Source organism: Mauremys reevesii, linkage group 2, assembly GCF_016161935.1.
Source record: "Mauremys reevesii isolate NIE-2019 linkage group 2, ASM1616193v1, whole genome shotgun sequence".
NCBI classification, from domain to species: domain Eukaryota; kingdom Metazoa; phylum Chordata; order Testudines; family Geoemydidae; genus Mauremys; species Mauremys reevesii.
This window is the reverse complement of record NC_052624.1, coordinates 31,116,560-31,143,698: the sequence shown is the minus strand read 5'-3', so window position 1 is coordinate 31,143,698 and position 27,139 is coordinate 31,116,560. Positions and strand designations below refer to the sequence as shown.

The following is a 27,139-nucleotide window of genomic DNA, read 5'->3' as shown; positions in this document are numbered from 1 at the left end:
TGTACAGTGGCTTACAAAATTAGGTGAATATACATTATGGCAAAGACAGCAGCAAAAAGATATTTTATGGCGCTTTGCATCATTTGCTTTCAAGGACAGATTTATTTTCTAGTCTCCTAACCTTTTGACTCAAATGTGTCTTTGAAGCAGTTGCAGGCAATGTTCCTAGATCAGATTACACACCACTTTATTTTTCTCTTGAAAAGAGTACATAAATCCTGGTGGTTGGACATGACATTGTCTAGTGATCCTACTTTTTTTTGGCACATTTAAATGCACATTGTGGACTTTTACGAGACTGTTCCCTCTTTCTATCAATCCCAACTCTTTATAGAAGGCAGAAAGACTTTTCTCTAGGGTGCAATTATTTCATAAACATCAGCCTCAAACAGTTAAAAAAACCAACTGAGGCGATAATAGATTTGAAGCAAAAATGTGCTTATGCAAACAATTTAAAGTTAAAACTTGAGGTTCTAAAGGGAAGTGAATGGTCTAGGATCTCTTTAAAATCAAAATCTCATCCAGAAGGCTAAAATTAATCTGCAACTTGGTAAACTGAAGTTTTATCAGCAAAAAAGTAAGCCTTGGGAAATCCTAGCCTATCTAATTAAAGGTCCATCTTCCCCTACTAATATTTTACTAACTAAGCATATTGGGATAGATCCTCAGTTGGTATAAATGGCTGTAGGTCCATGGACTTCTGAAGCTACAGCTACATGGATTTATGCCAGCTGAGAATCTTGCTCACTGTTGATGGAAAATGGTGCATAAGAAAAATAATAAAAGCTTTTCTTGGCTTTTATTATTACACTCTTGTTTATGGGGAATAGAGCAGTAGGACACCACATTAAAATATTTTGGATGATGTAAATAAGCATCTCTATTTATGTAATCACGGTTGGGATTTTCAATTCTTAGGCACCATTTGAAAACCCCAGACTACATCAATTGAATATATATTGCAGTATATATAGGGCATAAGGAAGGGGGCATGCCTTCCCCTAGAGCACCAGATATTTGCCACTGATTATAGATTTGATGAACTGACAGGCTGGTCTGGCCTGGCACATCTTCCATTTCTATAAATGAGCTAACGTGCATTTAGAAGGAAAGAAAGTCATCTTGAACTCAAAAACTGATCCAGCAAATAGACTAGGTGATCCTGGGATAAAAGTGTGATTGACCTTCACACTGCTGAATGTGTTCAATCATTCAGTCAGAGAAGATAATATAGTTGCAATTAACGTGTCCACTACTTTTTACTGTTAAAACGAGTATTGAAAGGCATGTGGGTCATATTGCAACACCTAATCTCCCTGTTTAATTTTTGTACCATCAACATGGTAGCCAAATAATGGAAATTGTAATAAGTCTTAAGCACATAGACTTTATCCAAGGCTCACATTTGATGTTTCTAAGTCTGGTAAAGAGTTATGGAAAATGGAGAGAGTCGTGCACAGATATTATACAAAGTAGTATTTGCAGATATCCTAGATTATGAATATATAGAAATTATGCCTCTAATTTTTATGTACTTATTTTTAATAAAACTAATTTAAAATAATGTATTTCTTGCTTTAGTCTAAGTCAGTATAAACAAAAAAGGTCTTTGTTAGGCATTCTCCCTTTATGCTGAGAAGGCATTTGACAGTGTGGAGTGGAAGTGTTTACTTGAAATACTTCTTAAAATTTTGACTTTGTGTAAATTAGAAGGATGCCTAGCAAGATTTGGGCATCACTTCTCTGATTTGTGTAGACATGTTTCTTCTTTAGCCCACCATACTAAAGTGTTTTATGTCTATGTAGTAAATTAACTATAGGGTAGTCTATATAATAGTTTAGCAATAAGTTTTCAGAAATAAATTCATGTTCATATAATTTAAAGAAAGCATGCTGAAATTCTGCTAGAAAAAAAAACATATTCAAACAGTTGTGACTGTGATAGTTCCAGTCTTAATATGGACTGGGATTTTGAGTTAGGGACAATCTCAAGATTGTTAAACCTTTAATGTGAATCTGCTTTGACATAGGTGCCAACTGGAAGGTTTTATTATAAAGATTGCAATCACATAGTTTTAAAAAAAGTATCTCTCCTTTCTGAGTGTGGGGTGAGCAGCCTTATTTCAGTGAGATGGTCAATAGTTTGCTGCATCCAGACTATGCTAGATGGAATAGCAAAATTCTTCTAACATTTCCGTTCTGGAGATCTAGTATTAAATGCTGCCCTTCTGTAAGTGAATTCAACTCCATTGCTATCAATGGAGTTGCCTTGTTTACACCAGCTGCAAATTTGACTGCTAGACTCAAATACTGAGTGAAAATTGTTACCAGTAAACAGATATGCAATTCAGCTCAGACTGAAACAGCAGCAAGGGGACTGCAGGAGCTAAGTCAGATGTTTTAACACAGCCATGAGGGAAAGCTTGCTCAGCACCTACCTACACTATTTCTGGCTACAGCCAGTCTGACATTTCTTTCACTTTCATAAGCAGTAAGCTCACCCACTAAAAATATGTGAGCAATCAATAAGAAAATTATAAACTGGTAAATCTACATCTTAAGCTTTTAGAAAGAGACCAGCATTGCTGCTTTCTATGAGTTTCTTGGCCATCTTCCTACATGACAATAGTAACATGTCTATACACATTCAACACTGTTCCAAAACATGGAGACCTTTCCCCATGGCACCCATTACTCTGGCCCAGCAAGCTGCCACCATCTCTTGGGAATATGCTTTTCCCCTGAGTCTCACAATAAGCAAGTCATTGATATTCAATAATCTGTATCTTTTATCATTTTTATATATGTATGGAAGAAGTGGGCAAAAACAGCCATCAGGTTGTGCACATGCTTTAACCAAGTAACCACATAGTTGTATTGCTGTGACCCTTGGCCTTACCCACTTCAACTTCTGCCTACTGCTTTATCAACTTCACTTGTGTGGTCATGTGTAAAACGTTGATCACAAATCTGGTTAGGTGTTGTTTGTGAAATCCTGGCCCCATTGAAGTCAATGACAAAATTTCCATTGACTGCAGTGGGGGCCAAGATTTCACTGTCTCTTACGTGAAGCACATAGCATAATTCTGGGTGGTATAAATTGTGTTACAGTCCTGTTAGGGGATTAGTCCAAAGCAGTTTCCCCTAGCACAACGGCTGAGTGGGGGGCGGAGGGGAGAGACACTCCTGTCTACACTGGTGATTAGGCAGTGGAACATGTTGTAAATTCAGACATAGATTCAGTTCTAATGTCAATCCATGGAAGAGTGTGGCGGGGTTTCTGATGCTGTTCCTGTAGCCTCATCTGTAATAGTATGTCTGGATGTTTGAAAATGTACTGACCCAACTTAAAAATGGGCTGGTTTATGGAGGGATTCATCACAAAGCAACACTAGGATTTGCACCTGTGTCTTGATATTCAGCAGTGTTACTATTCTCATTGCCCTATTTTTAAAAAACAAAACAAAAACACCCCAAACCTTTTTCATGATAAAAACAGCTACATAGTAAATATGAAGGGGTTTATGGGCAGAAAGGGAGCTGTATTGCTCTGGGATGATTCCAAGCAAAAAAGACCACTTTGCCTTTTTATGATGGTCTCTCTTTAAAAAAGAGGATTTTCTTTGGATCTAATAAGATCTGAAGGGGAATTGTGAGGTCACAGACAGCCTTAACGCTACAAGAAATCAACCTCACACCAGATAAACAGAGACAGTTTATTTTTTATCACCAATCTGAAAAACCAGGTCGGAGACACTAAAGCTAGTGAGTTACTCCCATGCCAGTCTCTCCTAATGACTCCTTGCAGAAAAGTGACTTCCCTTCATGGACTTGTTTTGACTAGAATTTGTGGATGATTATAGCTCAATTGTTCCTCAGTTGTGAGTCTAACTCACCCTCCGTGCAGACTCACAAACCCTTCAGTCATGTGGTGGTTGAGTTACAGATCGTGCCAGGTCAGGTAGGCAGACGTCTAGGTTTTATCTCTGTGCAAGGCTCAATCATAATGTGAAAGATCAGTGCAAGTGTTGCTGCAAGTCAGTGGTTCTCAACCATTTTTCATTTGCGGACCCCTACAAATTTTCCAATGGAAATCTTTGGAAATCTTAGACATAGTCTGTGGGAAGGGGCAGCAGATGAAGCTTCCCCTTGAGGAGGCTAGCCCCTGCCCTGCCTCTTCTGGCCGAGGCCCTGCCCCCTCTCACTGCTCTCCCCCCACCATGGCCCCGGCCGGGCCAGGGGGGGCGGGGTGCTGAGAGCTTGGTCGGGGCCATGGGGCAGGCAGGGCGGCTGAGAGCTTAGCCCTGGCCAGGACCACGGCAGAGCTCTCTGCCCTGGTGGACCTCCAAGCCTGGAGCCGCTCTGCTGTTCCGCCTGTGGCTCCACCCATGGCCCCATCCCATTCCACCCCTTCCCCCGCAGCCCTGCCCCTGTTCTGCCCATGGCTCCATCCCTGTTTCACCCTCACTCCGCCTCTTCCCCTCCCCGAGGCCCTGCCCCCAGCTCACTCCTCCCCCTCCCCCCCACAGCCCCAATACTGAAATGCTCTGTGCCTCTTCCGTTGCTGTGGCGCTGCAGCAGGGAGCGAGAGCTCTTTCAGCTTCCCCTAGCCCCAGTATACACCACTCATGTCTGTGGGTCCCCAGGGGTCCGCGGACCACAGGCTGAAAACCACTTTTCTATGGTAACAACAACCTTTCGCGGACCCCTTAGACATAGACTGAGAACCACTGAGTTAAGGGTTACAACAATCGATCAAAATCAGTTCTCCAGTGCTACCTCACAGTGTCCTGCAAAGTCACCGTTCTGAGTGTCTCCTCATGTACCCATTCGTAGCTCTTTGGATACATAAAGGAATGTGTGATTGCATATCGTTGTCAAAGTTAGTGTCTTAAAAGCAATTCAGAAACAACAGATTCCTACCTGCATTTATTTATGACCTGAAGCTTTATTTTCTAGTGTGTAAGCCAACAACCCTGACTGAGAGAAGAATTCCTCAAGGTTTGTTCATTTTCTATGTTGCTGTTATATCTTTGCATCTTGTACTAAATGTTCATGTACTGGTGCTGTGTACTTTTAAACAGTTATCATGTGTTCATCCTAGAGAGAGCTGTACTTCTGTGCCTGCGTACGTATGCATAGACATGCACACAGTCTAATCTAAGCAAAGGACTGATTTTAGGATTCTGATCATGTTGCACTTTGGTGTACACACTTCCATGGACTATTCTGCAGGCAGGTGCCTAAGATTCCACTACTTGCATGTGTAAGTGTAACAGGGGCCCGTTCTGCCCCCATCATCTTCCCTGCAGAAACGGCACGGACTCCACCAGGTGTGCTCTTAGTGTAACTTTATTTCTGTTTCCCTTCACCAGTGTCACCACGGTCCCCTGTGCTCTTGCCTATTAACAATATTTGCTGAGCTTTAGGCTCTCTGAGCAGGATCTGAAGGGAACAGAGATCTCTGAGGCCTCTGTATGGCTAGGCTCAGCTAGCCCTATTCGTTCGTTCCTTCCTTCCTTCCTTCCTTCCCCTGCACTTTCTTCCTGTGCTTCTTTTATCAGCCCTAGGCTGATGGGGCCAATTAAGTTCTTATCTCCCCCAGCCCACCAGTCTGATTCAGATCATTGCCCTCAGTCAGCTTCTCCTGGGGCACTAATCAGTCTCTAGAGTGATCCGAGTGCAAGCTCACCTACGCACGCCTTGCACTCTGTCACAGTAGGCAGTAGAATTCTCCAGTGCCATATCCACTGGGACACACAAGTTTTACTAGTGAAAACTGTACTACTCCCCCCCACCCCATGTTAGGGTCATTCAGCTACGTGCACCAAAGTATGCTCATACAGGCAGAGACCTTACTGATGCTTTAGCCCCAAATTAGTTACTAGGTTCTTCGGAATTGTCCTTGATCCGCCTTTTTTATAAATGTAGCTGTTTTGTGTTGAATAGATTTTGTCACAAATCCATGTATTTAGGCAGTTTAAGTGTTCTGCTCTAGAATCCTAAAGTGAGGGATTAGAGCTGAGTATTCTGCTTTATTTCTGTTCATAATCCATGCCCATCATGGTGACATGAATGCATTGCTGTGGTGCATTAAGCAGTCTTGTGTGACTCCTCCTCTATTTTTCTCCTTGGGCAAACTGTGCCTGGGTTCTTTTTATTTTGTTCTGCTTTTGTTGGTGAAATCAAGATAAAAGAAGAGCACATTCTGTGCTTCTGTTTCATCCTTTCCTTCCACCTTGCTCGGAACCACCTCCCCTTCTTGTTCCGCTCCCTCCCACGTGCTGAAAGGGATGGTGGGTGGGTGATTATCCATCCTCCTGCTTTCCACCCACTCTCTACCATCTATCTACCAACTTATTCAGCATAGATCCATTTTGGGGCTTGATGCTAGGAAGTCCCTATCCTGGACACTTGTGGCTCTCTGAGCTGGCTGCCCTCTTTTGCATATCTCCAAATCAGCCAGTGGGGGACAGGCACTGAAAGTAGGAGTGGCCAGGCAAAATGGAGGCAGGGGAGATTCTTGGCCTAAAGAGGCAGTGCTGGATGGGACTGCCTTTGCCCAGGATTCTCAACCTGGCCTCTCACCAAGCAGTCACACTTGCCTCCCTATTACAATACTTCCTGCAACCCCAAGAAATAGGCTAGTTCTAATTTTGGTTTATCCTCAGCATTAATTGAAACAGTTTAAATTCACATTCATTTTTGGAGCAACTGATCTTTTCATGTGGCAAATGTAGTGGTGTGTAAAGTTTTTCTTTTCATTATGCATGGGAATGGCAAAGTACAGAATTGTCTTAGCAATGGTATGTAATATACTGAAAGATACATTGGGTTGTCTGCCCCTTGGGTAGCAACTTGGTGGGTGGGGAGCTGCACCACAACCATGATTTTGCATGACTTCAGTGCTGCACAGAAGACTAAAATTTACACTGCTGTTCATTGTCAGAACATATTTGCTACTTAACTAAACTGAAGCAGTCTCCTTTTTCCATGATCTTAAGCACTGTAAGGCACAACAACAAGGTGTGGGTTACTTGGCTATGGGTACATATTTGAGTGTCTTGGTGTATGTTCAAATGCACTGGGAGGCTAAGCACCTTCAGCCACCCAAGGTGCACTGCAGTAGCCAAGTTACACATCCCAATGTAGCTTATTGGAGTTTTTAGAAAGTCACAACAGATTGCTTGGAAAACTATGAAAAATAAAGTGTGTTCCTGGCTCTGCCAGAAAAAATAGCTCCTAAGGAGGGAAAATAACTGAAAACTTTGAAGCAGGTCCACTTTTCAACAAAGCATATGACATCAAAATAGTGGTGGGGAGGTTAAAGGAGTCACTTAATAGATATCATAACAGTTTGGGTGCATTTTTTTAGCATGAGCTATATGTCAGTTCTGCATCCCACTAGACTCTGATCCAGCTCCCTCCCAGCCTACAAACCTTGGTTTTCTAACTCGGCTGTAACAGGGGGGTGCAGGGTAGGGGGAGGGGAGTTTTTGAAGTGTGTACTTTGAAATGTGAAATTGCTCCTGCAGGTGCCAGTTGTGAGTATCAATGCACAAAAAGCTACAACATGCATAGAACCAAATACGTTTGACCTTTGATTGTGAGGTTGAAACATTCATCTATCAAAGGGGCCTAAAGGAGCTAGATGCCCACCTCCCTTAGCTTGTTCAAGAATTCCAGTTTTTCCAATCCCTTATGGGAAAGCTCTCTAGAATTTAATGGAAAACAGCTTTTCTGTAGTGTGTTGGGGTTTTTTTTGTGTGCCATCCTATATAACTTATTAGAAAATGCCAGTTTATGGCTTACTACTTTCTATTAGAGTTTTAGAGCAATTATTTAAAACCTTATTAAATTTCTATAGAAATGTATGGGTTTAATCCCTGTGAAATTCAATAGGACTGTTCCAGCAGGAATGAAAGTTGATAATTTCTAGACTATCAGATGCTTCTTATTAATGAAAAGGTCCATGTATTATTCCCTTTGGTAAACAAGGAGCTGAATCACATGAAAGGTGGAACTCAGTAATCTGAGGCAAGCTTCTTCTAGGGCCATTGATTTTAGTGCCAGCCAGCACAGGCTCTGAATCTATTGGGGTAGACCCCAGGAGATTCTGCTTATTTATTTCAACTTGTATTTGTGGTCTGTAGCATCTGCAGAATTAAATAGTGATGAAAGCAACAGGACTCTGTACACATTTGGTAGGTTTCTGTGGAAATTACTCTAAAAACCTATAGAATTTTTTTTTCTTTGAACCATTCTATAGAAATCAAGGACATAATTTGCTATTAAACTCTATGAGATGGTTTAAAAACCCATAAACGTTCATTTTTTGTAATAAATTCTATTAGACTTTTCCGTAAAGGACAACAACTGTAAAAATGTCCCTGCATAAGAATTCAACACATCAACATTTAATTCCCTCTTCATTCCTCAACCCACCTTCTTCCTAAATGTCTGAGAGAATTGATGGGTTTTGCAGCATGTCCAGAAGTCTAACACATCATGACTCTGGGGACTAAGATCACACACTAAATCAGTTGCTGACACTGGTGTGTGTGTGTGTGTGTGTGTGTGTGTGTGTGTGTGTGTGTGTGAGAGAGAGAGCTACAGGGAAGGCTTTTTATTAACCTCATCCTACTGATCTTGCATACAACCAAGTAATAACAATTGACATTGTGAGTTCTCTAGTGAAAGGCTATTGCTAACAAATATTCAGTATAAAAGGAATAAGAGATGTTCAAATATCTATATTACCCTGAAGTCTAATGTATGCATAGGAATTTTGTGGGCTTGTTCTGAAAAGTTAATGATGATCAAACGTTCCAAAGGGAGAAATCAGCTGCATTTAGAAATGCATTCTGATTCTGGCACTGTAAAAGCCAAATGCAGGGATGGAAGCAGTGCCTCTTTGCCCTACAAGGGAGATGTTCTGTCAATTTTAAAATACTGTTTAAGATCCCAGATCAACTGTGTCAAATGTGTGGATTTAAATTATACCAATATATTTACACTTTTAATAAATAATCAAAATTCTACCAAGTACTGAGTTCAGATTTGTGTCTCCCCAACAAGCGGAGGTAATCTCCAGCAGAGAATTGCTATGCTTTAAGATGCTGGCCCAGTTCCCATTAAAATCTATGCAAAGACTGTTTTTTATTTTAATGGGAGTAGGATCAGGCCTAAGTGCTTATGTTACTGCATCAGGTAGTGGAAAGGGAAAAATAACCTTGAACTCAGATATTTCTTAGACCAAACTTGAATTTCAAATATTTTATTTTTAAATCTAGTATGTAAATGAGATGGGCATGAAAATTAAACCACGTACCACCATGGGGGAAATTCAGATCCAAGGCCATAGCTCTAGTTTTAAGCCTAAATCTTGTTACTAATTTGAGATCCTTAATAGTTTCACTATTCACTAATAGTCCACTTTCCAGTGGACTTTTAAATATAATGCTATGGCCGAGGCAGTATCCCAGTATAGCAAGAGAGGAGGAACAAAGTAAAACAAAGTGGCAAAGTTCAGAACTATTCACCCGATCTCTTCTAAACGATTGCCGTTGTCTATGCCATGTTATGGCCTCGTGTGGCCAACAGAGGGCATCAAGGTCTGTGCTTTCCCCAGTGGCTACACACACACAAAGCAACAGGAGAGGTAGGAACTATTCAGATAGTTAATGTGTTCAGAAAAGTCTTGTTCAGCACAAGTCTGCTTTCTGCTGCTGAGTTTCAGCACATGGGTGATATCTGGACATGGTTTCAGTGTGTTTTGTCTTTTCTGTTCCCTGGGTAATCTGCTTCATTAACATTGATGGGGTAACTTGCAATTTACTTGTGCATTGATCCTAAACACATTGAAATTAGCTGAAAATCTTTGGGTCAGGGCCCTGGCACCCAGGGTGATAATGCAGCCTAGCCTGACTGAACCCCTCTCTGGATCAAATACCAAATACAGAACAGACACCTTTGCCCCCAAGCGCTTACAATCAAAGTATAAGGCAAAATCACCAGCTGTCTACATCCAAACATCCTTAGGCCCTACCCTAATAAACATGGTAAATAATCAATACCACTAGTAGGCAACACTCAAAAATACACCTGAAACTCGCCAGATTACAAGTGTCAGGAGTATCTTCAAAAGATTATTGGGTACAGGGACTTGGCCCCAAAATTACCACTTTATTAGCTGAGTTGAACACTGTATTATACAGTCAATATGCTGAGTGCTGTGTTCAGGGATAAAGTATTAAAGTTGCCGGAAAATGCACAGTTTGTTTGGTTAGTTATGTGTTTTGTTTACATGGGGAGTCAAATAAATTTCCCAGCACATCCCCACTCCTCTCTGCAAGTGTAGGAAGTGCTGGGGGGTGAGGGGGTGGGACAAGGGGTCTAACTGCAGGCTAAAAGGGAGAATTTTTGTGGAAGCCTCTTATTAAAATGTTAGCAGCAATCACTGGAAAGGTGTGATGAATACAAGGCTGTAAATATCCCCAAAGCCACTTCATTGTCCTCCTTAAAACTCTCCTTTGCCTTGATGCCTGCAGCAAGCAGACAAGTTAGACTGATGGTGTGCTGAGATTACTGCCTGTCATGCTGACCCATATGGTCTCATTGTTTCCTTGTGCTCCCCTCGTGGGGGCCTGTTGTGCTAGGGGCTGTACAAACAGTAGCAGATAGTCCCTGCCCTGAAGAGTTTACAGTCTAAGTAGGAGGGGGAAGGGTGTAACTCAAGCAGAGTGAACTAAGTGATGGGAGCAAAGGTCATATTAGTTCCACAAGGTGGGGGGTGAATTTAGCGAGGAGGGAATCAGCTAAATGAAAAGAAAAGGGCAGGGAGTGGCCATGATTGGGACAGGACAGGGGAGAAGAGGGTAAGAGGGGCAGGTGTGGAATGTGAAAGGTGTGACTTGCTTTAGGTGACCAAGCTAAAGGTGAAGAGAAGCTGAGGTGAAGAGATGGTGAGGGAAGGAGAGGGTTGGGGCAAACAGCCAATCAGCACAGGGCAGAGAAAGTCCCAGTCATAACTGTAGAAAGTTCTCCGATTGTCTAGAAGACCAAAGGTCCCTGCTTTGGCTGCTTCTGCTCCTACTGGCTGGAGTCTCTGGCTGGCTCCTCTCTGCACTTTCTCCTTAGCCCTCCCCTCATCCCATCTGGTATGTTATTGCATGTCCTCCTGTCTCAAGCAGCAGGGTTCCGCTCCCACATTCCCAGAAAGGTTTGTCCCCTACAGCAAGCCTGGGATAAGTCGCTTTCTGTGGTAGACCTTGGTAACCAGCCTTTGACCAGTCATTTGGCAGATGCCCCATCCCACAGCCCATACAAGGTTAAAATGATCAGCAATAAAACAGATCATAGACTGGGCTTGGGGTTATTATAAAGCTTGGAAAATCCTGCCTGGTCAAGTAGGCGGCAGCATTTGAATTTTTTTAACGCTCACTCCAAATACATCAAGCTCACAAATGAGTCAAAGCCAAGCACAATTAAAGTTTCCAGCTAATAATAATAATTGGAGATATACCAATCTCCTAGAACTGGAAGGGACCTTGAAAGGTCATTGAGTCCAGCCCCCTGCCTTCACTAGCAGGACCAATTTTTGCCCCAGATCCCTAAGTGGCCCCCTTACAACCCAGGGTTTAGCAGGCCAATGCTCAAACCACTGAGCTATCCCTCCCCCACATTACTTTCAAATGTGCCAGTCCTTGCTCTTCAGCAAAGCAGGTATATTTTAAAATGACTTTTTTTTTTCTGACAGACTCTTTCCCTTTTATGCATGTCTCTTCAAGCAGAAGAACGCTCTCCTGATTTTAAAAATATAGAATAGTTTATTAAATATTGATTTGTCCTTTGCATGTTCAGAGTCCCAACCAGCTGATTTTTTTAAAAATCCTCCTCTTTTCCCCGACATGCCATTCACCTCCCCAGCAACTGAATCCCATCCCCAAACTGATCCCTACTCTCCATCCTCCATTCCAGCTGCACAATGCCACTTCTATCTTCTGAGATGGTCACTGCACTTCTGCTCCGTTAATACAACAGGATCCTACCGTAGCTTTAACATCTGAGTGTTTTCTCTTGTGTTTTGGACTCTACTGCTTTGAAAACTTGCCATGTAGCCTGTGAGAAATACCACTGCCAAAGCCACACCCTGGAAAACAAAATCTTTCCTTGGGGAGAAAAAGCAGTGAAAAGTTCAGAAACCAAACGAAAAGTGCTCCCCTGGGAGACCCTATAACAACAAAGCTTTCAGTGCTGGATTTCTCTGCAGCAATGGGCATGTGTGCACTTCCTTTGCCCCTCCCCTGAGCTCCATGTGTGTGAACCCACAGGGTATTGGATTTGGCAAGAATCCTGCTTCCCAGGGCAAAGCACAGGGTCAACATGATGTGCACATGTGCATCCACAAACCAAACCAAAAGTGGCTGTGTCTAATTTTCGGCCTACCAGGCCTGAGGATTTAAGATTTCTGTTAAGGTTGTCAACTGAATTACATGCTGTTTGAGTGTGTAATTTTAACTTTGAGATAGGAAAGCTCTTATAGGGTTGAATACAAAATGAGAAGTTTGACATAAGGCTTTTTTTAACCATCCTATTGAATTTAATAAAAAGTTAATCGCTTTGTTATTCTTTATTAAAGTCTATAAAATTGTGGAGTAATTTCTGTAGAATCCTATTGAATTCATCATTATTAAAATCTATAGGACATTTTCATGAAGGCTGAGTTAAATACTAAGGCTGGAGTATTAAAATACTTCCTATGTTAAAATCAGACAGTTTAACCTAATTACAGGCCACCTCTCACAAGGCATCTATGCACTTAGGGTGACCAGATAGCAAGTGTGAAAAATCGGGACAAGGGGTGGGGGATAATAGGAGCCCATTAAAAAAAACCAACCCCAAATATTGGGACTGTCCCTATAAAATCAGGACATCTGGTCACCCTATATGTACTGTACAGTAAAAGTCCCAAACCACAAAACACTGAAAATGATTCAAAGACCCAATCAGCACAAGTATATAGCTAGGCAGAACCCAGGAGACTGGCACAGGAGGAAATATAATAGCCTTCAAGGCAAGCCACCCCATCACCCTATATGGAATCAGTTCCCAAGTGTACAAAGCTTGGTGGGGATTGCTTGTTTCTGAGACCACAACAAATGGATATATATGTTTAAAATAATCTCTAGTATTCTTTGGCTTGTCACTGCGCAAGAGACACTGAAAGATAATGACAGTTGTACCAGGGCTGTTCTTTTCAATAGGGGACACTGGAGGAGTTAAGAGTGCACAAATACTAAGGGCAGTACCACTCTTTAAAATCCAGTCCTCGATGTAAGGCTTTTCATCTAGAACATTCACACTGATGTACAATAAGAACATAAGAACGGCCATATTGGGTCAGCCCAAAGATCCATCTAACCCAATATCCTGTCTTCCGACAGTGGCCAATGCCAGGTGCCTCAGAGGCAATAAACAAAACAAGTAATTATCAAGTGATCCATCCCCTGACCCCTCTCAGAGGCTCAGGACACTAGTGAAAATGGAAAAGTATATTTTTCAAAAACAACGAGGAGTCCTTGTGGCACCTTAAAGACTAACAAATTTATTTGGGCATAAAACAAATATATTTGTTAGTCTCTAAGGTGCCACAAGGACTCCTCGTTGTTTTTGCTGATACAGACTAACATGACTACCACTCTGAAACCTGTCACCATGCAGGGCACTATATTTTTCAAGTACCTTTGAAAGATTCATGTTGACTTGCTTTAGGTGACCAAATAAATCTCAGTATGTGACTACACCCAAAAAGAGCCTTTTGGCTAAGACTGAATTTGTTATGTGGTGTGTTCTTTCTTGGGAACTATGTCTTCCCTTGAAAGGAGTTGCAATATGGTACTGGTGGTTTTTCTCCAACTCTATCTACTCTCCTCTTCTAACAGTTAAAGTCACTCTTTTAGTTTAAAACATATTGCACACACCGCATTAGCCCTTGGTAATGTGATTTGACAGGAGTCCTCAGGAAATGGTTTTCCCAGTTTGCAAATAGTTATGAGAGTTTGAATGTTTTTAATGTCCTGAATCAGGATGAAGTGTCAAAATATCTAAAATGTTCACGAACCAAAAAAAACAAACCATTTTTATTTCAGTTTGGGTCACTCCAGACATTTAATTTCAATTATTTCAAAATGTTTTGATTTGATTTTGACCATTTTAAAAACATTTTTCAGTCTAATTACCTTCAATTTCTAATTAAAAAGTAATGTCACACTGGAAAACTGGATTTTTGGTTCAAAAATATTGAAACAAAATGTTGTGATGATTTTGAAACTTCTTTTTAAAAAATGTTGAGTTGGGAGATTCGTCTAAATCAGCACTGTTTTATGAACAGTTTGTTTCAATGAATCAGCATTTTTTGAAGGGAAAGAGAAAAAGTATAGTTGAAAAATTCCTGACCAGTTCTAGGCTAGACCAATGTGGAGCCTACAAAAGGGGGATGGATTGAAGAAACAATTAGAAATGAAATTAAAATTGTGAAAAATCATGATCAATATTGAAGTCAAAGTACCTCCAGCTGCCTGTGTTCTTTAGTGAGAGATCAATCGTACGTTTCAGTGCAAGTATAATTTTTTGTGTGTGCTGCTGAATAAGTGACTGAAAAACGATTGTGTGCTTCAGCACATTTCCATTATTGAAATGAGGGAAAGGTTCCATCCCACATAGTTAGCTTAGTGATACATCTCTACCCCGATATAACGCTGTCCTCAGGAGACAAAAAATCTTACTGTGTTATAGGTGAAACCGCGTTATAACGACCTTGCTTTGATCCACTGGAGGGAGCAGCCCCCCGCCCCCCCCCCCGGAGCACTGCTTTACCGCATTATATCTGAATTTGTGTTATATCAGGTCGCGTTATATCGAGGTAGAGGTGTATTTGCACTGACTGAACCGTGAAGAAGGTATCTAGACATCTTAGGATATGTCTACACTGCAGTTAAAAACTGTGGCTAGCCATTGCCAGCTGACTTGGGCTAAGAGGCTGTTTAATTGCAGTGTAGACATTCAGGCTCCAGCTGGAGCCCAGGCTCTAGAACCTGTGAGGTGGGAGGGTCTGAGAGTGCAGGCTCCAGCCTGAGCCCAAATGTCTACACAGCGGTTAAACAGCCCCTTAGCCTGAGCCCAACGAGGCCGAGTCAGCTGGCAAAGCCAGCCTGGGAGCCTAGTTGCAATGTAGACATATCCTTAGTGTTAAAAGCCCTCATCTCATCAGGCAGCAACCGAACTATTTTCTTCCCGTGAATGTTTGTATTCCACAATAACTTGTGGAAACGACCAAGGCTTATTAGTGAGGGAATATGCTGGAAAAAAGTAGACTGGTTGAAGTGGAGAGCAGAATTGTCTTCATGGATGATTTCAAAGATCAAGATAATATTAATTCCCCAGTGTACTGCAGATCAAAGGTGGACTGGCTGGGAAACAAGCTTGGATGCTATGCTACAAATATAGGCCACAATTGACTGCTGGATGCATGTGGGTGGTAATGGTGCTGTTGGGTCATTGCAGATGGGTAGTCATGTTGGGATTTGGGGAGCTAATTTTAATTTCTGATCATTAGTCTAGGACCAGTGAATAGAAAAGGAATAGCACTGGTTCTATACAAGAACCACTCTGAGGGCAGAAAAAGCTCCAGTGCCATCTTCCTGTCTCTCAAGACTGAGGCCCATGGTAGCTCTCAATTTCCAGAAAGATCTTCTCCCTTCAGACTGACAGAAGTTTTTGCATGCAAAAGAGAAGACCCCCTGGCATCTAATATCAGTGTTATGAACATTTGTGATTAAAAGATCAGAGCCAGATTGGGAAACTCAGAACTGGGAACAAGTGCACTAGAAAAGAGATAACTGTGTCTAAGTCAGTAAATTTAGTTTTGCTATTGTGGATAACAGATTGCAGGAAGAAAGCAGGTTTAATATTAAGCTTTACGGTACCAGTTTGGAGAGGGAGCGGGTCCTGGGAGTTTGAGATACCTACATGTTTAAAGAAGAACTAAATCTGAAGAGAAAGGTCTAGTATTCTGGGCATTTCTCAGCTATTCGTTACCATGGAGTGTACTGCTAATGTTAGACCCAAGTTTGCTTCCACTCCATGCAGGCCCTTATCCTTTTCACTGCTGATTTGTTTAAATGATAATTAATTTTAAAGACCTTGAAAAAGAAGTGTAAAGCTCTTTTGTATTTATTTAACCCTTCTTCCCTCCACAATTACTGAAATAGTTTCTTGAATATTTTTGTTCTCTCATATTCTGGCTCTTTTGTCACACATTAAAATGCTAGAGGCACATGTTTTGGCCCTGGAGAGTTGAACTGTATTCCTAGATGCCAAAGACTGCATAAAGGATAGGAGCAAAATAGATATTTCCTTTTAAAAGCAAGTTTTGCAGAATAAAGCACTGGGGCAGATCTTCAACGTATCCTGCAAAACTCCCCTGGTTTGCACCTTTCTGGATATGTTATCTAAGCAATTAACTTCAAATCCAGAAAGATGGGGATTAGGAGGACTCCATAGGGCAGACTGCAATAAAGGATTCTGGGGACAATGGATGATCGTTTTTAAAGTTAAAGGTTCTGCTTTGATGCACAGAATTTGTTAAAAATGATTATCCTAGATCTGTAAAGTCCTGCTGTGGCTGTTGGGAAGATGTAACAACTAACTCACGCTTTAGCATTTTTGGGGTGGATGAATCTGTAGTGGGAACTGGGCTTTTTGTTCTGCACATGTGGAGCTAAATGGAATGTGCAGACACAACCACAGATTGGAGGCAGAAACTTTCTTTGGATTCTAGAATGTCTGTTTGGACCTTTGTGTTTAAACTACTATTTCTCCCTGGAGCTCAGTAGGAGGAGGACTGCTAGACTATTAGGCAGGCAGCCTCAAGCGTTTCCAGTCTGATTGCACATATTTAATTTAGAATTATAGAAATGTAGGGCTGGAAGGACCTTGAAAGGTCATCTAGTCCATCCACCCCAGCCACTCCCATTCTGAGGCAGGACCAAGTAAACCTAGACCATCCCTGACAGGTGTTTATTAATCTGTTCTTAAAAACCTCCGATGATGGGGATTCCACACCTCCCTTGTTAACCTTTTCCACGGCTTAGCTATCCTTACAGTTAGGAAGTTTTTCCCTAATGTCTAGCCTAAATTTTCCTTGCTGCAGATTAAGCTGATTACTTCTTATTCTACCTTCAGTGGGCATGGAGAACAACTGATCACCATTATCTTCATAACATCCTTTAACATACTGGAAAACTATTATCCGGCTCACTCTCCCCTAGTCTTCTTTTCTCAAGACTAGTATCAGTTGAACAAATGGTTTCTTTTGCTTATTCATCTGATAAAAACAAACTAACTGTCTTGTTGACACTGAACTCAAATATAGGACTGTATCTGGCCTCCAGCTGTATATCTGCCTCACAGCTGTATAAACCACCTCTGGCTTTGATCTTTTCAGGTTGCACAGTCTAATCAGCTTGGGGACCTCTGGGAAGATCTCAGTACTGCAGCAAGTTGTGCTGATTCAGCAGGTGGCACTCTTTCCTCTGAATTACTAATGAACCAGTCCCCCAGCATAATGTTAGGGACTCAGCACTTCCTGTCATTCAGCTAGTATGTGTGTGAGGCAAATGCTGCTGAGTCAGCATAGGAGGAACCTCCCGGCAGTAAGACATTGTGGAGGGAATCAGTAGTAACATGGTAAGACAGAGAATAAAGACAAGTAAATAGATACACAAGAGGAACAAGAGTAGAATCCTCTTTTTTTTACCATGGTCTCCTCATTTCTCCACATGCTTCATTTAAGTTAAAACATGTTCCTGCTTACAGTTTGGGACCATTGTGTGATGTATTCTCTTTAGCTTTCTTCTCATATTTCCCTGCAAGTAACACTTTCACAGCAGGGATTGTAATTATATCAGCCTCTGCCTTTTTGATGCACTCTGATTTTATATTTTCCCCTCTTTATTAACCTTATCATCAAATATTACGATTAGCACATCACCAGTGGAATGTGTGGGAAAAAATACCAGTTTCCAGCAGCCGGAATAATAGTAATGACAACGTGACCTTACTCTGATTGGGAAAGTTCTTTCTCTAATGAGGTAAAAAAAAACTTGAATACTTCAAAGATGATTTATATTTCTAACACAAGTGCAGAATCTTAATATCTCTCCCACTGTTTTTTCCCCTCTGAGTTATTCCTGTTTGTGTCTCAAGTAAGAAATCGGGGTCAAAGGTGGGTGGCAGATGGAAGAAGGATCAGTTGTTCATACTTCAACAGTTAGCAGGAGTAAGCGCTAATTGCTTTTTTTTTTAATAAATTGAATTTTTGAAACCTCTCCAAAGACCCATCGGTGCTGCAAAGTATAAGAATTGCATAAACTGAAAAACCAAATCAAGTTAATATCCTAATCCTCTTTGAAGATGGTCTCTTACTACTTGTTTTCAGTCCACTGCAGGACAAAGCCGCCTTCAGCACTCCAGGGCCTTATGCTGAAAGGATTCACAAGAAACTTGCCACTGTGGCCAGTGTACCAGGGTGGTGATATACAGTTAGAAACTGGGAAAGAAACATGGAGAAGCTTCTCCTCAGGAATTCTTGGTGGGTCGCCATCCTGTCAAGCAGGGTAGTATACCCACATATTTTATCAATCCAGAGAACTTACCCTTGCATTTCCAGCCCCAGAGAACAACAAGCAACCGCATTGTGGGAAAGTGTAAACACCTCCAGCGATCCTCAGAGACTGCCCAAAGGAAAAAGAACTCATGCAATCCCTATGTAGCATGAAACCTGAAGACATGCTGAGAAAATGACTTGTGCCAGTCCTGACCCAAAGCAAACACTTAACTGCTCCTAGGGCAGACTGCATGGCAGAAAGTTCAATCACTTTCTCACTGCCACACGACCTGCCTTGGGAAAATGTACTGTCCTGTGTTAAATCTGCCAAGGCCAATCAGTGTCTCCCTCACACCAAAAGGCTGTAGAAGAGAGATCGAGCTAACAGTGCTCTGCATGGACTCTTTTATTCTACCAAGGAAGCTCCAAGTCTGACACTGTAAAAACCAGGCAAGCCATAAGCCAAATGCTATGCAGATTTACCCAGGAGAAGGACAGAGTCAGGTAGCTTGGCAGATCAGTTAGCTGACATGTGGATGATGGGTTCATTCCTTTTATACATCAAGGGAGCTGGTGCAAAGTGCAACCAGCCTCCATAGAGTGACTTGTGATGTCTTCTAATAAGCAGTTGATATGCATAAATGTGACTATGATTTTGGCAAGGAAATTTTTAGTAAATTTCACAGCAGTGGTGCAGGAAAAAAGTGCTAAGTCACAGAAAGGTCACCAAATAATGTGGCTTTTTCTGTATTAACATACATTATAGAATAGTGGGAGTGCTGAAAGGTGAAGCCCAAAGGAGTCACAGGCTTGGAGAGCAAGTCTGCCCTGCACTCATGCTGCAGTGGCAGCTGCTGTCCCATGGGGCTCGGGCCAGCTCTCTGCTCTGGGCACTGGAACCTAGCACATGGGGTTGTAACACCACTCACTTTGCCCCATCCATCCCTCTGCTTCCATCTACAGAGGGGCGGACGGCCAACTTAAGTGGCACTGCAACTCTGTGCACCGGCTTGCAATGCCACTTGCTTTTGTGGCCTAATCAAATGTTTTTACAGCCCTTCCCAAGATTTCACAGACTTTATTCAAATTCACAATTTCTATAACCTCTGTGACAAAATTGTAGCCATACGCATATGTCTTGGGGGCCAAAAACAGCCAAGAGGTAGAGAAAGTGGAGAGGAAGCACAAGGGTGACAATTTGTCACATAAGTGCTAACTTTTGGTTTTGCCAGCGGGTGCCCCATTCTGGCTCCCACACACCCCAGGTTCCATCCCCTGAGCTGAGAAACTGCCTGCTCGCCCGCCTCTTCCCAGCCCTAGCCTCGTGCGGCCAGCCAAGCTTGAAGAGCTGTACTTTGTCTTGTTTGGGGTTTCATTTTTGTCTTTTAAGTATCTCCATGAGGGCCAAAACACAAAGTGTGATCCTACCACATGTTACTAATAGAAGTTTGAATTTGTTTTATTGGTACATAATTTAATTACTTAGTATGGTATGAAATATTCTGAACACTAATAAATAAACACTAAAAAGCAGTGTTTTAATGAAGCTCAAAGATCATGCCTGGGGACAGTTTGGGGAACATGTCTGTGTCCAAATATGAATCCTTCTGTTTTACTTGTAACCTTCAGAGTGGATTTAACTTCCATTTTTGTAGCAGAAAACATGCTATGTCGGGAAACTGAACCATGGCCATCAACAAGTCATCAACACTGATGAGCTCTACCCTGGAGTTAGAGGCAGATCCCTTGACTTCTAGTAACTCTTTGCCAGCAATCCCAACAGAAGTGCAGGACCAAAGGAAAATGGTCACTGTTTCTAACAATGACATGCTCTTTAAGCAAGGGGAGCCACGTCATTGCCAGAATCAGAAGTCTCAGCAGAAAGAATGGAGGCAGGAGGGACCTGCTCTCCCTTAAGGACTTGAACCAAATCCAGAGACTCAGAACAGGGGTGAAACCAGTCTAAGGGAGACTGTATTCAGAAGCTTTGTTTTGCCTAGCTCTAACGCTTGTGTTGTCTGGATAAAGTGCATGTGTTTGAGGCTTTGCAAAGGAACTTGTGTTCCTTGCTTTAATGTTATGTGGGCCCCCAGAAGTTAAACTATAATCCAGAGTGCCTGTGGGGGTAGACTGTGGGAGAGTGCATAAGCTACTGGGTTGGCTTGGGAGGTTCAGGATGGTTCTCAAGGTGGATGGAGGTTGGGATTTTGAGGTCTTCATACCAAAGAGGGGTGCCAGACACTGCATCAGCTTAGCTGCCTGTCTGTCTCGCCCCAGCCCCAGCTCTCTGAGGCCAGCCCAGAAGCTGCCTATGTCTCTGCTTGCCCCAGCCCAGCTCCCTCTGCCCTGGAAAAAGATTCACCTGCCTGCAGTCCAGGGCTGCCCAGAGAGGGCGCAAGTGGGGCAATTTGCCCCAGGCCCCGGGCCCCACAGGGGCCCCCATGAGAGTTTTTCAGGGCCCCTGGAGTGGGGTCCTTCACTCGCTCTGGGGACCCCAGAAAACTCTCACAGGGCCCGGGCCCCAGAGCTTCTTCCGCTCCGGGTCTTTGGCGGCAATTCGGCAGCGGGGGGTCCTTCTGCTCTGGGACCCACTGCCAAAGTGCCCCAAAGACCCGCGGTGAGGGATCCTTCCGCCCCGGGACCCGCCACCGAAGTGCCGGGTCTTCGGCGGCAATTTGGCGGCGAGGGCTCCCCGCTGCCGAAGACCCCAGGCCCCCTGAATCCTCTGGGCGGCCCTGCTGCAGTCAGAGCCAGGCAGGGAACTGCAGCCACCACACACGCTGGGAACCTGGCTTCAGGCCAAAACAGCTGAAGATAGCTTTTTGGCACAAAGCAACCTGATTCGCTGGATGGGGAGAGCTGATTGGCTGTAATGGAGAAAACAGCTGATGGGGGCTGCTCATGCAATTGCTGATTGGCTGCCAACAGCTGATCGTCTGGTGGGTGCTAAGCTCACACTTTTTTTTCTGTGGGTGTGCCAGCCCTGGAGAGTTTGTGCCTATGATTTGCGAGTTGTTTCCAAGCTCCCCCACTGATCTCAGCTGCAGCAATATGGCACAAAGAGAGTGGTGGTCTCAAATGAGTTAGGCCTTTATAAGTCAAAACCAACTCTTTCAACTCCATCCAGAAGCCAACAATCGGCCAGCGGAGCTCATGAAAGACTGGTGTCATGTGCTCACTGAACAAGTGAGCTGCCACGTTCTGCACTAGCTTCAGCTCTCAAACAGCACAGCCATACTGCAGTAGAGTAGTCCATTCTAAAAGTGGCAATGGTATGGGCCCTGGTAGCATGCCATGAACTACTTCTAAGCCTGGACAATGTTTTATTCCACTCCTGAACAGTTTAGGAGATCTGCAGGAAGGGAAGAGATTGCTACCACTCAGTGCTCCTAACTACACAGAAATGGAAATTATGATATCAAGATTATGCCTATACAGGGGCGGCTCCAGGCACCAGCATGCCAAGTGCGTGCCTGGGGCGGCAAGCCACGGGGGGCGCTCTGCCGGTCACCGCAAGGGCGGCAGGCAGGTTGCCTTCAGCGGCATGCCTGCAGAGGTTCCGCTGGTCGCGCGGCTTCGGTGGACCTCCCGCAGGCGTGCCGCCGAATCCGCAGGACCGGGGACCTCCTGCAGGCAAACCACTGAAGGCAGGCTGCCTGCTGTGCTTGGGGCGGCAAAATACCTAGAACCGCCCCTGTGTCTATAAGAGATGATGCAGCATTTTAGATGCAAACTCTTCATGGCAAGGACCATCCATCGGTTATATGTTTTTATGGTGCCTAGCAAAGTAAGGCTGGGCCTTCAGCAATTACCACAATAAAAATAAACATTGTCATCTTTAAAAGGGGACAGAATTATGTGACAAATAGGAGTCATGTAATCATTTGTAGAGGGATACCTGTTTATAAACCACGGTGTCTGAAATGTACGCAGGGAAGGTGAAATTGTCACAGACTTATGGCAGCTGACTGGGCTTTTGAAGAATATTGAGTTATCACGTTCAGGAAAAAGTTTGAAATGGAAAAAATTCTTTATCCTGAAAGTGCCGTGCCCCCTCCAGGAAACTCCCCAAATCATTACATCAGACTATACTGCATGGGGATTTTTCACACACTCTGCTGATTTTCTTCTTCATTTTTTTTTTGTCTAAGCATTTGTGGGTTTTATAAACAAGTATAACCAGGTTGCTGAGGGATTAACAAGGATCAGAAAGACTTTAATAGCTGTTGCTGGTTTTGGCTGATATATTTATTCTGCATTTCCCAGGGCCACAGAAAGGCTGCAGTGTTACTGTATATAGCATAATGGCTATTGTATAAACTTCAGACTGCTAAGTTGAACGGTGACTGTGAACAGGGCAGGAATGGAAAAAGTGTTTAGCTTGAGTGAAGGGCGCCACCCTCTATTTTGGCAGCATGACTTTCAAATTCTTATTCCAATTTACTGGTGTTAACAGCAAAGGCTGTACAGAGATTTTTATAGCATGTGGTAGCATTTAACTATGTGGAACTTTGAAACAAATTCAAGTACTGCCTGTAGGGAGATCAAAGCTATTAAACAATACATTTTATATAGGGGGATAACTGTTGCGAAGAAACAAACTCATTTATTCTAGAGTCAAAGGAGAGAGCTCTGTTTTGACTCTTCTATAAAACAAAGGCAGAAACAGTTATGTTCTTTTGTTTGTTTTTATAAAAGTGCTGTTTGTTAGAGCTCCTATTTTAAAATAAACTCAGCAAACTCTCCTGTATTTTGTATAAACACAGTTGGGTTCTTTGAAGCTGAGGCTAATGAGTGTGATAACAGACGAATGTTTATGCTCCGCAGGCTCATTGTTTTCTTAGCTGAACCCACAAGGCAGTAAAGCTCTTTCTCTCCTGAAAGTGGATTTCTGTATTAATCTGAGCAGTAGTGAAGGGGACAGGGGATGGGTTTTACTTCAATGGCTGTGGGACTCTTCCCTTCATCCAAGCCACTTGGAAAACATTTTAATTTCAGTGTCGCTAGGCCAAGGATTAATTTGTCCCTATTGTTTTGAAAGGACAGGAGATGGTGAAGAACCTGTATTTGAGTGCATCACTATCACATCTAAACATTCATTGAATGTTAAACAGAAATATGCTCTGTAATGGAAACAATATCTAAGCCTGGAAGTTCAGTTCCAGTCTGTAAAGTGACTGGTATTCCCTTTCTCACCCAACAGATCAGTTGAATTGTGTGAATTCAGTTTCACGGCTGCTGACTTCAGGGAGAAAGGTAGATTTTACAGCTGTTTACTCCTGGGTGTCTTGCAGAGCCAGCACAACTAAGGAAGACTGAGCACGAGTCTGTTCCACTTTGTGTGTTAACAGAACTGTTGTCTAAAATCCAGCTGTACAAAGGGGTTGTGCCGGTGTAACCAGGGGCCTGAATTGGCCTGCAGAATCTTCCTGGCTGGTGATAATGTATGAAACGGCAAGAGCCTAGTTTGATTGTGGTCTGTCTGCAGGACCGGCACGGCAGTTGGAGAAGCTGCCTTTTACCTTTGTAACCCAAGCACATTGAGAGATGAATGAAGCCTCACTGTCACTTTCAGAGCAGATCCGCACTCCAAGAGCCACATGATTGAACACAGTCACAGAGAGTCACAGCCTAGTGTGTGTGACAGCCTGACATCATGGCACTCTGTTTGCATTTTGGGACAATGCAACGGTGGGAGGGCAAATGTCTTTTTTTGTCTATCCCACCCTCCACTCTGCTGGTGGGGAACCTGCTGGCCGTGACTACTGGGCCCTGTACTCCACTGGCTGGCATGCTTGTCAGGCAGCATTGGGAAATGCTCCTACAACTGGCACGCTGATCACATCCCTGCAGTCTATGCGAGCCCCAAGAGATGCCCCTTCTGGAGCAGCGCTGGCTGAATATCCCAGACCTGTGGCAATAACCTCCCAGCTAAAGTGCCCCTCATCTGTATAGGCAGTGGGGGATACCTATCAGCCTTCATCCTGCAACCTCTGTTCACAGAAGTTTGACCGCCTCCCTCTCACCTTTGCAGTTTAGCTTTTGTGGATCAATTATTTATTTTAACCAGCCTCTCCAGCACTGCCCCGTCTGGCTGAGTTTAGTCATTTCCTCTAGCCAGTTCCTCCAATTGTTCAGCTGGCATTGCCTGATTTACTGAGCCACACTTCCTCCCAGGCTTGCTCGCAGCTGCGAAAATCTCCTCCTGCTCATTTTCCTTTGTTAACTGATGGTATCCTGAAGTAATTCAATCTCTGGCATCACAAAGGCCATGCTTAACGTCTGCAGCAGCCAAGCTCTGCAGGTGCCTGAATCTTTGAGCAGGCTGCAGCATACAACAGAACGGGGCTGGTGACCGAGGAACAAGGAGGGCTGAACCGTACAGTAATTTTCTATTTGCAGTACAGTGGGCAGTTACTGTGTCTCTGGCTTTTAGTCTGAGTTAAAGAGCCACATTTAAACTAGCAAGGGGCCTAACACTAAATCTTGGAGCCTGAACTCTCTGTAACACATGCAGATGGCCAGCATGTCAGGAACTACATTCCCCTCTGACGTCTTCCTTCATTGCCACTCCTCAGTGTGGGTCACCATAGCGTAGTGCTCTGCTTCGGTTAGCCTCCAGCGGCAGCATTGCCAGAGGGAACCATGCCCACCAGTGGCTCCCGCTGTTTCTTTTCTCCCTTTGTGCAGGTGCTGGCATGGGCATGTGTCTCTTCAGCTGGAGCAGGAAGTGAAGTGAGAAAAATTGAATCAGGGTCACCACCCACCTCCATTTTTATGGCGTTTATGCAACCTAAACAAATAGCTGGTCCACCTTTGCTAGGGGGAGTGTCTGCATGCACACCTATAGGCCTGTTATCTGAGCCCCCACTGCAGCCCCCCCAACCTGTCCACCCCCTGCCAATGCCACCTGGTTCCCTGTTAGGTACTAGATAATCCCCTTCTGGTTTGGGTGCCAGCTGTTAGAGAGACTCTCTCTCTCTTCATGCATTCCCATGACAATTACTCTCTGGGGCACCTGAGCTAAGCACCCCCTTCAGCTATACAAAAATGGGAGGGAGCTGATATCAGGGTGTTTTCAGGAGGGGTCCTTGAGTCTGGGACTTCATTCCTTGGTCTGCGTGATGGGACGTGCATGCCCCGCGCTAGGACTGCAGGGGTTAATTCCTCTCTTTGGGCCGAGGAGGTCATGCCACCTCAACCCTGCTGGGTATGTTCCGGCTGGAGGCCAGGTATAGAAGGGAGCAGCCCATTTCATTTGTGGCTGACCGCCGGAGAGGAAGGAGGTGTGCTGCAGGCTCCTGCTGAAGGACCGCCAGCACTTCAAAAATGTGGAGGCCAGCTGGACAGCAGTGACCCACGACCCCCAGACTCCGGGTGCCGCAGAGAGAGGAGAGACTGGAGGAATCACGATACCACAAGCTGCAGAGAAGTGGGTAAGAAGTAACCACAAGAGTCTTTGCAGGGAGGTGGTTGGACAACCAAAGACTAGCTCAGCATGTTTCAGCTGGATCCCCACTGAGCTGGTGGCAGGCAACCCTGCCACTGACAGGACCCTGGGTTGGGACCAGGTCCCCTAACCTGGCTGCCACCCACGCTGTGGTGGCAGCCCACCTCACCAGCCTTGATTGTGAGGGCAGCTCTACTGACTCTGGCCACTATGCCACACAGCCCTGAATGTAAGGGCAGCTCTACTGACTCTGGCCACTATGCCACACAGCCCTGATTGTGCTGAAGCTCTACTGACTCTGGCCACTAGGCTGCACAGCCCTGATAGAGAGGGTGAGTAGATTGACTTTGACTGGTAGGCCACATTACTCCAAGACCCAGAGGGGTCCCGCAGACTTGACCAGGGCCTGTAATAACCCAGGCCCCATTCCAAAAGGGGATGGGGTGTGCATGACCCACGACAACTTGGTGGAGAATATGGGCACTGATTGGGACCTACTGAGAGGTCCACTGGAAGGGAGGCCTGCAACCGTTACTCCCCTTCTTTATTTCCCTTTTGCTACCACTGTTCTTTCCTTTGGTTGTGAGGGTACCCTTGTGATCTAGAGAGATGGAAGCCTAGAAGGTCCTAAAATGGCTGCTGGAGAGCCAGCAGCAACAGGCGGCCCATCAGCATCAAGCACAGCTTATACAACAGATGGCAGTTCAGCAGCAGCAGCAATTGGCTCAGCAGCAGGAGCAGCAGCAGCAGCTACTGCAGGAGGTGTCCTCCCTACAGCAGGCCCAACAGGAGCACCTGATGCAACAAATGGCGACGTTATGGAGGCCCATTCCCCCACTGGACGCCCATACTGATGGGGTGGAAACTGTGGGGGGCCTGACAGAACTACCCATATGGCTGAGCAAGATGGCCGGTGATAACACTGAGGCCTTTCTGGTAACCTTTGAAAGGGTTGCAACTGATGCTTGGTGGCAAAGGGAACACTGGGCCATGCTGCTGGCACTGTACTTGACCGACTCTGC

General features: G+C 44.0%; 1 long non-coding RNA gene across 5 annotated transcripts in view; it reads left to right on the top strand.

The window, feature by feature from the left end:
* Positions 1–3,690: 3,690 nt before the first annotated feature.
* LOC120397771 overlaps positions 3,691–27,139 on the top strand; it is a 48,467-nt gene continuing 25,018 nt past the window's right edge. For all 5 annotated transcript variants that reach the window (XR_005593991.1, XR_005593990.1, XR_005593988.1 and 2 more), the window contains exons 1-3: positions 3,691–3,961; positions 4,960–5,001; positions 18,045–18,152. This is a non-coding gene — a long non-coding RNA (uncharacterized LOC120397771). The remainder of the gene's footprint in view (positions 3,962–4,959; positions 5,002–18,044; positions 18,153–27,139) is intronic.